Below are 8537 nucleotides of genomic sequence, written 5' to 3'. Positions count from 1 at the left end.
TTCAGTGCTCTCACCACATCCAGACCCAAGCAGCTCCTCCTGGCTCCTACAGAGAACCCAAAAGTTTTCCAGCTGAAACCTAAACATTCCTCAACACTTCCATTTTACATAAAATGAAGAGCCTTGACCATGGACTTGTGCTTGCCATTTACACCATCTAAGTTTTAACCCAAAGTCGTGTTCCTGAAGAGCATTAGACTTGAAGATTGGAGATTGGAGACTTTCCCTCAGTGGAGATCCAGGCCCAGTGTCTGAGGGGCTACGTCTGCCTGGAAGAAGCTGAAGACAGAGGAGGAGCCATCAAGACTGGATCACACTTGGGTATGCAGCCCGAAATCTGATCTAGTTATGGTCATCAATGATCTCACATGATCAGCACAGTGTTGATTTACTTCTCTGGAGCTGACTTTGTGTTGACTTGGCAGAACAGCCCCAGCAGCTTACACTACTCACAACCACACTGTGAATGTCCAACAGGACCGAGACCCCTGAGATGAGGACCAGAGTGGAGACCCCCGGGCTCTGAAGATAACTGCGTCAGACATGAAAATCAGCTCCAAAGTGTTCCAGACAGCCAAAGGAATGACAACTAATCATATAATTGGGGAATAGAGTGAAGGAATAAAATGGAGCCATGATAGTAAAGCTACTAAATTATTAAAATTAAGGGGCCTGAAGCATGAGAAAACAATTCCATGCTTGTTTTCATTGATTCTGGGAACTGAAGCTTTTGGACTTTCTAGTCCTGCATCAGTACCTAAACACATATCAGGTCGTTGTGCATCAGCGCCTCAGACCCTCGGGTGACCATCTGAACAACCTCAGGGAGAGATTGTCTCATTGTCAAATCACCAGACAGCTGAAGATTACCACCTCAGACCACCCCAGGGTCTAAGAATACAGGACTGATTCTTCTCAAGAATGTACTTTTCACTATCAGAACCCTCAGCTATTTTTCTCCTTCAGAACATTCCAAATGTTCTGAGTTGTGTTTCTAGTTTGCAAATCCTGAGACCCTTGAATAAATCTTTGTTATTTTATTTCTAGTCAAAGCCTCCTGACTTTTTTGAGCATGCTTGACATAAGTAATCTGAACAACTGCAACAAAGCAGGCCTGTCTGCAGTGTGACACCTCCCAGATGAAACCTCAAGTGGGAACAATTTATGTCATGGGTCCTTGCAAAAAGGGGGTCAGGCAAACACATGGACGGGGTTCGATGGATAAGCCTTGTGGTTAAGGCCTCAGTGACAGCATTTCTCTGATTATCCCACATAGCATGGGGACAGCTGAGAGAACCCAGAGGAGTGGAGGCACTTAATAAGTCAAATGCTTGAGCTGCCTCAGCTGCAGAACCCCCTTTCCAAACCTAGATTTTGGATGCTGATCCTCTAAAAGAAGGGCAGCTGGAGGTTCAGAGTAGGCAGGGTTGAGCAGCGGGAAGGGGCACTGGGGGCTGAAGACAACAGGAGATGATCTCCCTCTCTTCCTACAAAAGACAACCCTTTCAGCAGGGAGACTGAGATGGTCTCCCCTGTGGTGGTCCCAGACACCTCATTCTTCCACCAAACACCAATTGCCCATCTTCTTCAAGCTCAGCGGTTGTACGTTAAGCTCACCAGGAAGCTGACTCTGAGATGGAGGTTAGGGTGCAGGAGGTTGATTGAGAAGTGGCCTGGAGATCAACCCCAACCTCAGACTAAGTTCTTGCCCCAGGCTAAGCTCTCATCCCAACCTCAGACTAAGTCCTGTCTGTAGACCAAGCCCTCATCCTGGTTTCAGGCTAAGTTCAGAACCGAGACTGAGCTCTAATCCTGATCTTTGATTGAGCCCAGAACCCAGGTTGTGCCCTGATCCCTAAAAGAACCTGATCCGGGTCTGAGCTCTGACCCCACACTGAGCCCTGATCAGCTTTACTCTGACTCCTGACCTCAGTCAGACCCCAGCCAGATCTGTCTCTAGGCCTTGGCTTGTGTTTCTCACCCACATCTAAGCTTCTCAAATGGGGAGCCACACACCCCCTGGTGTACTTGATGTCACTGGGTAAACACAACCTCTCGTGCTGGACCAGGGCTTCGAACTCACCTTTGAGGTCGTAGGGCAGAAACATTTGCAAAGTGTGGTGAGCTGACCCCTGGGTTGTTCAGCTTTGTCCTGCTGTGGGAGTCTGCGTTCACAGCCCAGGTCTCCAGGAATAAATATAAAAGCTGGACATGACCAGGGCCCTCTCCACCACACATGTGCACTCATGTCTTCCATGAGCAAAAGGACGTTCTTTTCAGCAGGGAGATTCCACATGTCATCAGAGATGGTCTCCCCTTGCAGTGGCCCCACACTCTACTTCCTTTAGGCAAACACTGACTGCCCATCTTCCTCAAGCTCAGCTGTTGCAGGTTGAAGTTCACAGGAATCTGATTCTGAGATGAAGTTCAGGGTCAGGACCTTTACAGAGGAATGACCTAGGGATCAACACCAGAGGAAGCAGGGGAGCAGGGAGCGGGAAGAATCGAACCGTAATGCAGACAGTGACAGCCTTGGCCCACCTCATGGGCAGCCCTGGGGCTAGAATGACCCATCAGAATCATCACAGACTGAGCCAATATGGCTGGCCGGACCTGTCTATGTTTGCATGTGTCACTGATTTGCCCCAGAAGGGGCTTGACTTTGGGCAAGATGGCTCTCTGCAGTAAGGCCACCCCACAAGCTGCTGGCAGCTGAGGGTCACCTGCAGGCAGCAGTCCTAGCATTTGGGGCAGCAAGCCCTCCATTGAAGGAAGGTCTGGGCAGTGCATCCTCACATCCACCACCCAGCATTCCATCCAACCCAAGGACTGAACAGCAACATTACGAATTCCCTGTATTCACGGGAATTTCCTTCCTGCTGGTGCAGACAGGTATTCAGTCACAATATTTTAAAAGCTACAGAAAGTAAAATGAGAAATAAAAGTAAACAAGTTCATGAATAAACAAGCAAATTAAATGTAGCGATACCTGCCAAAAAAAGGAAATAAAACTGACCACCACTCAGTGTTCTATAAGTCTATTATTTCATAGGTCCATACTGGTAGTGGCTGCTGTGAGGTCTTCGCTGAGTCTAACATTCGGGCCCCTCAGAGATTGTGCACTGACTGCCTTTTTTTTTGAAAGTGAGAATTTTTACTTTATTAAATATTATATTTGTTTTAAAAGCTCTAACCATCCATAACCATCATGATACAATGTGTGTGTGTGTAAAAATACCCATTGAAAATGTGGTAAGAGGTATAACTGTGCTTTGAAATATGCAGCCTGAAATATGGTTTGATCTAAAGAGGCCAACTGATGAGAAGTGCAACAAAACAGCATGTTTTCATAAGAACCCAGTGCAGATTCTAGAATGATTGCTGCATGCATGTACTCAGCCACGTTAGACTTCTCCTTCAGTTTGGGTTTTTTTTTTTTAAGATTTTATTTATTTTTTAGAGAGAGGGTAAGGGAGGGAGAGAGGGAGAAAGAGGGGAGGGAAACATCAGTGTGTGAGATTGGTTGTCGCCTCTCGCGCGCCCCCTGCCGGGCGGTAACGCCAGCCTGCACCCTGATCTAGAACCGAACCCGAGGCCTTTCTGTTTGCAGGCCAGTGCCCAACCCACGGAGCCACTCCGGCCAGGGCTCTCCTTCCGTTTTGACTGGACTAATGTGTCCTCCCTGAGATTCATTCTAATGTTCATCCCAACAGTGTCTTGCTTCAGTGTGGGTAAGCTCCGCTCATGTTCACCCAAGGAGCACCTCAGTCACCCTGCTACCCTTTCTCTTCCATTCCTTGCTTTACCTTTTCTAGTTCTGGGGTAACCGCGGGACAGCAGCCTGGTCCTTGCCCTTTCCTTGCCGGCATCGCTCCCTGGGCTCCGTCAGGAGAGCTCCAGCTGCATGATGTCCTTGAGCCAGGGGCTCAGGCTGGTTGCTGATGTACTTTTCTTGGCTGCTGACCTTTTCCAGAGTCCTACTACTTCCACTACGGAATTTGTCCAGAGGTCTGTTGGTCTCCTTTAGAGCAGGTTCAGTCCCACTTTTGTGCTGGCACATTGGGTCAACAAGGATCCTCCAATCTCTGCTGTCTGTCCTGTCAGTGACCTTCAGCTGTGGTGGCCCACGCTCCACTTCCGGGCTCCACTCTGCAGCATCTGCTGTGGGCTCTGACACATCTTTGTGTTTGGTGTGTTTGTTCACATTTAAGCGATAGATTTGGACTTTTGAAATGTTAAAATGAATGGAGTTTTCTTCATTATCTCTTCTTCCTCAAATTCTTCGTCCACTTTATTTCATGTTAATTCTGCATCATCTGGAATGGTTTATTCTTCTAATTTTTCTGTTGGGTAGACTAGGGAGTGAACTAAGACAGGGAGGAGGAGGGAGGCACGTCTTACCCATTGACTCAGCAGTGCTGAGCCTGGTCCGATAAGATTGCCGGGTGTTCCCAACGACACAAGCAGGGATGGGGCAGGAGGAGGGGAGTCCTTGAGGCTCCGTACTGGGAAAGGGAGCCTCTGTAGCAATTTCACTAAGACGAGAGCCTTTACTAGCTGAGAAAGAAAGCCTTTAGCTGTACATTATTCCCAAGGTTTAGGGGGGGAAGGAGGAGGAACCTAGGAGCTAACTAAGGTAGATAACCCCTGAACCCAAATAGTCAGTGCACTCAGATTGGCTAAGTGCCCACTTGCAGCCTCGGCTCAAGTCTAGAGAACAAACTTACTAACAACTTTTTCCTCTATACGTGGGGCATTCAGATGGACTAGGTGCCCGCTTGCGGCTTCATGCTCCTAAGTGTTTCATGAATAAAGTTGCTATCTCATTTCCACTACACATGTTGTCTCTTGCTTGAATTCATCTCTTGCAAGCGAGGCAAGAACCGAAGAACAAGCTGGGGGTGGGCGCCCTGACTCGGATCTCTCCCCGGTAACACCACCACTAGGTATGCTGGTCTTTTCCAGGTAAAACCAATATGTTTTAATGCTTCTTCAGCTAAGCAGGCGAGACCATAGCACACGTGTCCTCCATAACTTGACTAATTTTGAAGGAGGAAATCTGCAGTTCTCCCAAATGCTGGAAGCTCAGGTAATACGTTAGGAATTGCTGCATTCGGGTCATCACATGCCCAAAGCTGCTCAAAGGGGCCTCCCGCTTTGTTCATCAACCAAGTAGCAAAAGTGCAAATCATGTAGAACTGCTGCTCACCAGGGTTGGTAGGCAGCACAAACTACTGTCTGCACAGGAGCTGTAGGTTGTCTTTCCAGAGGAGTTCCTCCTCCTACTGGAGCAACTTCAGCTTCTCCACCACAAACATGTGCTAGACTGTGCTGGGCTCTGCTTCAGGAACCCCTCCCTGGCCCCTTCACCACAGGACCCAGACACCCCCTCCTGCGAACCCAAGGGCATGACCACTGCCCCAGTGGCCACAGAACAGACGGGGAGAGCCTGGCGTGGGCTCCGCCCCACAGATTTTGGCAGCCTGCATTGCTGCGGCAGAGACTGCTGCTGCCGGTCGGTGACCAGGCAACCGCCAGGCAACCTGTCACCGGGGAAACGGACTGCTTTCTTTCTGCTTTGTGTTTGTGTGTTCCACTTTATGTTGAAGACTGAGCATTTTATATCCTATATCGTTGCAACGCTGAATTCTAATCCCCCCAGGAGGAGGAATTGTTATTGCTGTTTGTTACTTTGTTTGGATTGCTGGATTTGTTATTGCTGGATTTGCTTGCCTGGATTAGTTCTATGGAGTATATTTCCCTGGCATCCTTGTGGTATCTGCTTTGGGGGTTTTGTTTGTTTGATTGTTTTTTGATTCTTGTTTTTAATTTTAAGCCTGATTTCCTAGAGGTCACCCCTGGGTTAGCATGTGATTAGTCAGAGGTAGTGCTGACGTGCCTTGAGGCAGTACGGCTTCCATCTTTTGCTGATGGATCTGTGGGTAGGTTCAGGAATGCATTCAAAGTTCAGACAACTTACAAGTAGGACTCACCTTTAACCTTCTGTGTTTACAAGACCTCACGTTCGGCCAGAGAAGAGGAGCTGGCTGGTGTCCTCTCTGGTCTCTCCTTCAGTGTTCTCAGCCTCGGGCACGAGCGCAGCCCTCCAGACCACCAGAGAGAAGTGGGACCTTATCCAGACCCACTTCCCAGACCTCCCTTGTTAAGTTTCCAGCTGCCCCACCTGTCTTTTGCTTCCCTGGGTCAGTAGGGAGACCCTAGGCTAGCCATGCCAGTGGCCTTCTCTGATTGGCACCGATACACTGATACTGCTGTTGTTTTTGCCATCACCCCTGTGCTACCAAACTTGAGAGGCAGGCCACCTGGGGTGCTCTATTCAAGAACAAGATGTGGTTGTTGCAAGGTAGCTTTATTCACGTGCAGCAAGTCAAGGACACAGGGCATTCTGATCCAAAGCTCTGACTCCCAGAAAGGAGGCTTAGCCACTGCTCATATACACTATTTGGTTAATTATACATTGATTTCTTCTTTGCAGTTGGTGACATTTATCCTGTTGGGTTCCTGTCAAACGCATCCTGTTTATAGCTGGTCTGCAAAATACTGTGCTACATTTTAACATTTGGCAAACATAACATTTAGTAATAACATTTAGAATTGCCCAGACCTTGGAGACCTGTGTGCTGCCTACCACCTGAGCACCTAATCTTTTGCACTGGTCTCTGATAAAGTCAGTCCAGGCATCAGCAGAGCCTCATCCTGACGGCGGCCTTGCCCTGGCAGAACTACAGAGGTGGGGCAGGGGGCCCTCTGGGCTGATGCGCCACGGATCTCCACAGTTCTTAGTTTTCTTAAATAAATGAGTCTCGGTTTGTTGTGTCTAACTTAATCCATGCCCGGATGAATACCTCATTCCCGTCCCCTCCCACCGTAAATAGAAACTCCTTCCTTCCAGCTGTCAAAGACAAAAACCTTGAGATTATTCTTGATGCTAGTTTTTCTCCCACCTCATTAAATCCAACTGCAGATCCTGTCAGTTCTACCTTCAGAAGATCCCCAGAGTCCATCCGCCTCTCGGCGCCACCACTCCCCACACCCACTCCCCCACCGCCTTTTGCTTGGACTATTACAGTAGCCTCCTCGCTGGCCTCCCTCCTCCTCCTCCTCCTCCTTCTTCTTCCCCTCTGTCCCTGCTCCTCCAAGCAACCAGAAGGCATCTTGGAAAATCTGAGTCATGTCATGTCATTCTTGTGCCCAAATCCCCTCCGTGGGCAGGCACTCCATATCACTCAGAGCAAAAACAAGTGTCCTTCAGGGCCCCCTAGCTGCCTGTCATCCCCTTTCTTCCCTGCTTATGAGAGCCAGAGTGGCGGTCTCAGTCAGGGCTATTCACGAGACAGACACCGTGTGGTAATTAATCTGCACAGAGCAAGTTTAATATAAAGAATTATTGACTGTCATAAGGGGTTGGAGTAATGTGCCGTTTGCTAGTAAGACATGAAGAGAACTCTGAAGAAGGTTCCTACCTACATGAAGGTTCCTACCAAATAGTGTGTATGAGCAGTGGCTAAACCTGCGTGAAGGTTTCACGTTTAGGGAGCAGCTACTACTCCTGGGGCTAAGACAGAGAGCCCCGGGAAGAGCCCACTCCCCACTCCCAGGCACGGCTGACAGATAGGCCTTGCTGGCAAGGGTGTGCTGTGCCTCGAAGGAAGGACAGAGCAGTCACTGTGGTGTCTCAGCAGTGGAAGTCACTGGAAATGTACTCTCTAGATTGCCAGGGAAAGCTATTCATGGCGAGGCATCTCCCCAGAGAAACCCTGTCACCAAAACCACCCAAGGTGGATGTGTGGGAGGGGCGCCGCTGGTCTCTGGGTGCTGATGGCACTGAGCATTGCAGGACTATCTCCCCTGCAGAAGCCCCCCAGGGCTGCAGAGACCATGCAGCAGTGCAGGCTGCAGAAGCTTGCTGAGAGCACACTGGAACCAGGAAAGAAACCCTTCTCTTCTGCGATGTCTCTCCCACGCCCTCTACAGACAAATCTTAACATCGTGCCACGGGACAAAAAGTATTTTGAGTGGAGCTACAGAGCAGGCACAGAAGGGTGGGTTTGGAGCTGAGATGCAACAAGTGGGTACTTGGCACTGTGATTAGATTTCCCCTGAAAAGCGAAGTATGATCCCACTTCAGTGCCTTTGCAATTGCTGTGCCCTCTGCCTGGAATTCTTTTCCTCCATCCCCAATCATGTCTGCATGGCTTGAAACAGTACGTTCCTACTCAAATTGCTCTTTATCAGGAGGTCCTTTTCTGACTGCTCTAACTAAACAGCACTCAGAGCACTTTGCATCTCCCTCTTCCCGATTTGCTTTTATCTACAGCAATTATTAGTATTTAATATAATTTATTTACATGTTAATTATTTGTTGTCCATCTCCCCCTTCTAGAATGTAAGCTCATCAAACACAGAGAATTTTATTTTGTGCACTCTTGTATATGCAGCAGAGTTGAGGAACACACCTGGCTGGTGTGACTCAGTGGATTGAGTGTGGGCCTGTAAACCAAAGGGTCACCCGTTCA

The 8537-nt window shown here is 48.8% G+C and overlaps 1 pseudogene; it reads right to left on the bottom strand.

Annotated features, from left to right (window-relative positions):
* Window positions 1–2344: 2344 nt before the first annotated feature.
* Window positions 2345–6871, bottom strand: LOC114506085 (annotated as a pseudogene).
* Between the last annotated feature and the right edge of the window lie 1666 nt (window positions 6872–8537).

Source organism: Phyllostomus discolor, chromosome 9, assembly GCF_004126475.2.
Source record: "Phyllostomus discolor isolate MPI-MPIP mPhyDis1 chromosome 9, mPhyDis1.pri.v3, whole genome shotgun sequence".
In the NCBI taxonomy this organism is placed as follows: Eukaryota; Metazoa; Chordata; class Mammalia; order Chiroptera; family Phyllostomidae; genus Phyllostomus; species Phyllostomus discolor.
The sequence above is the reverse complement of the archived record's forward strand: the minus strand, read 5'-3'. Positions and strand labels throughout refer to the sequence as shown.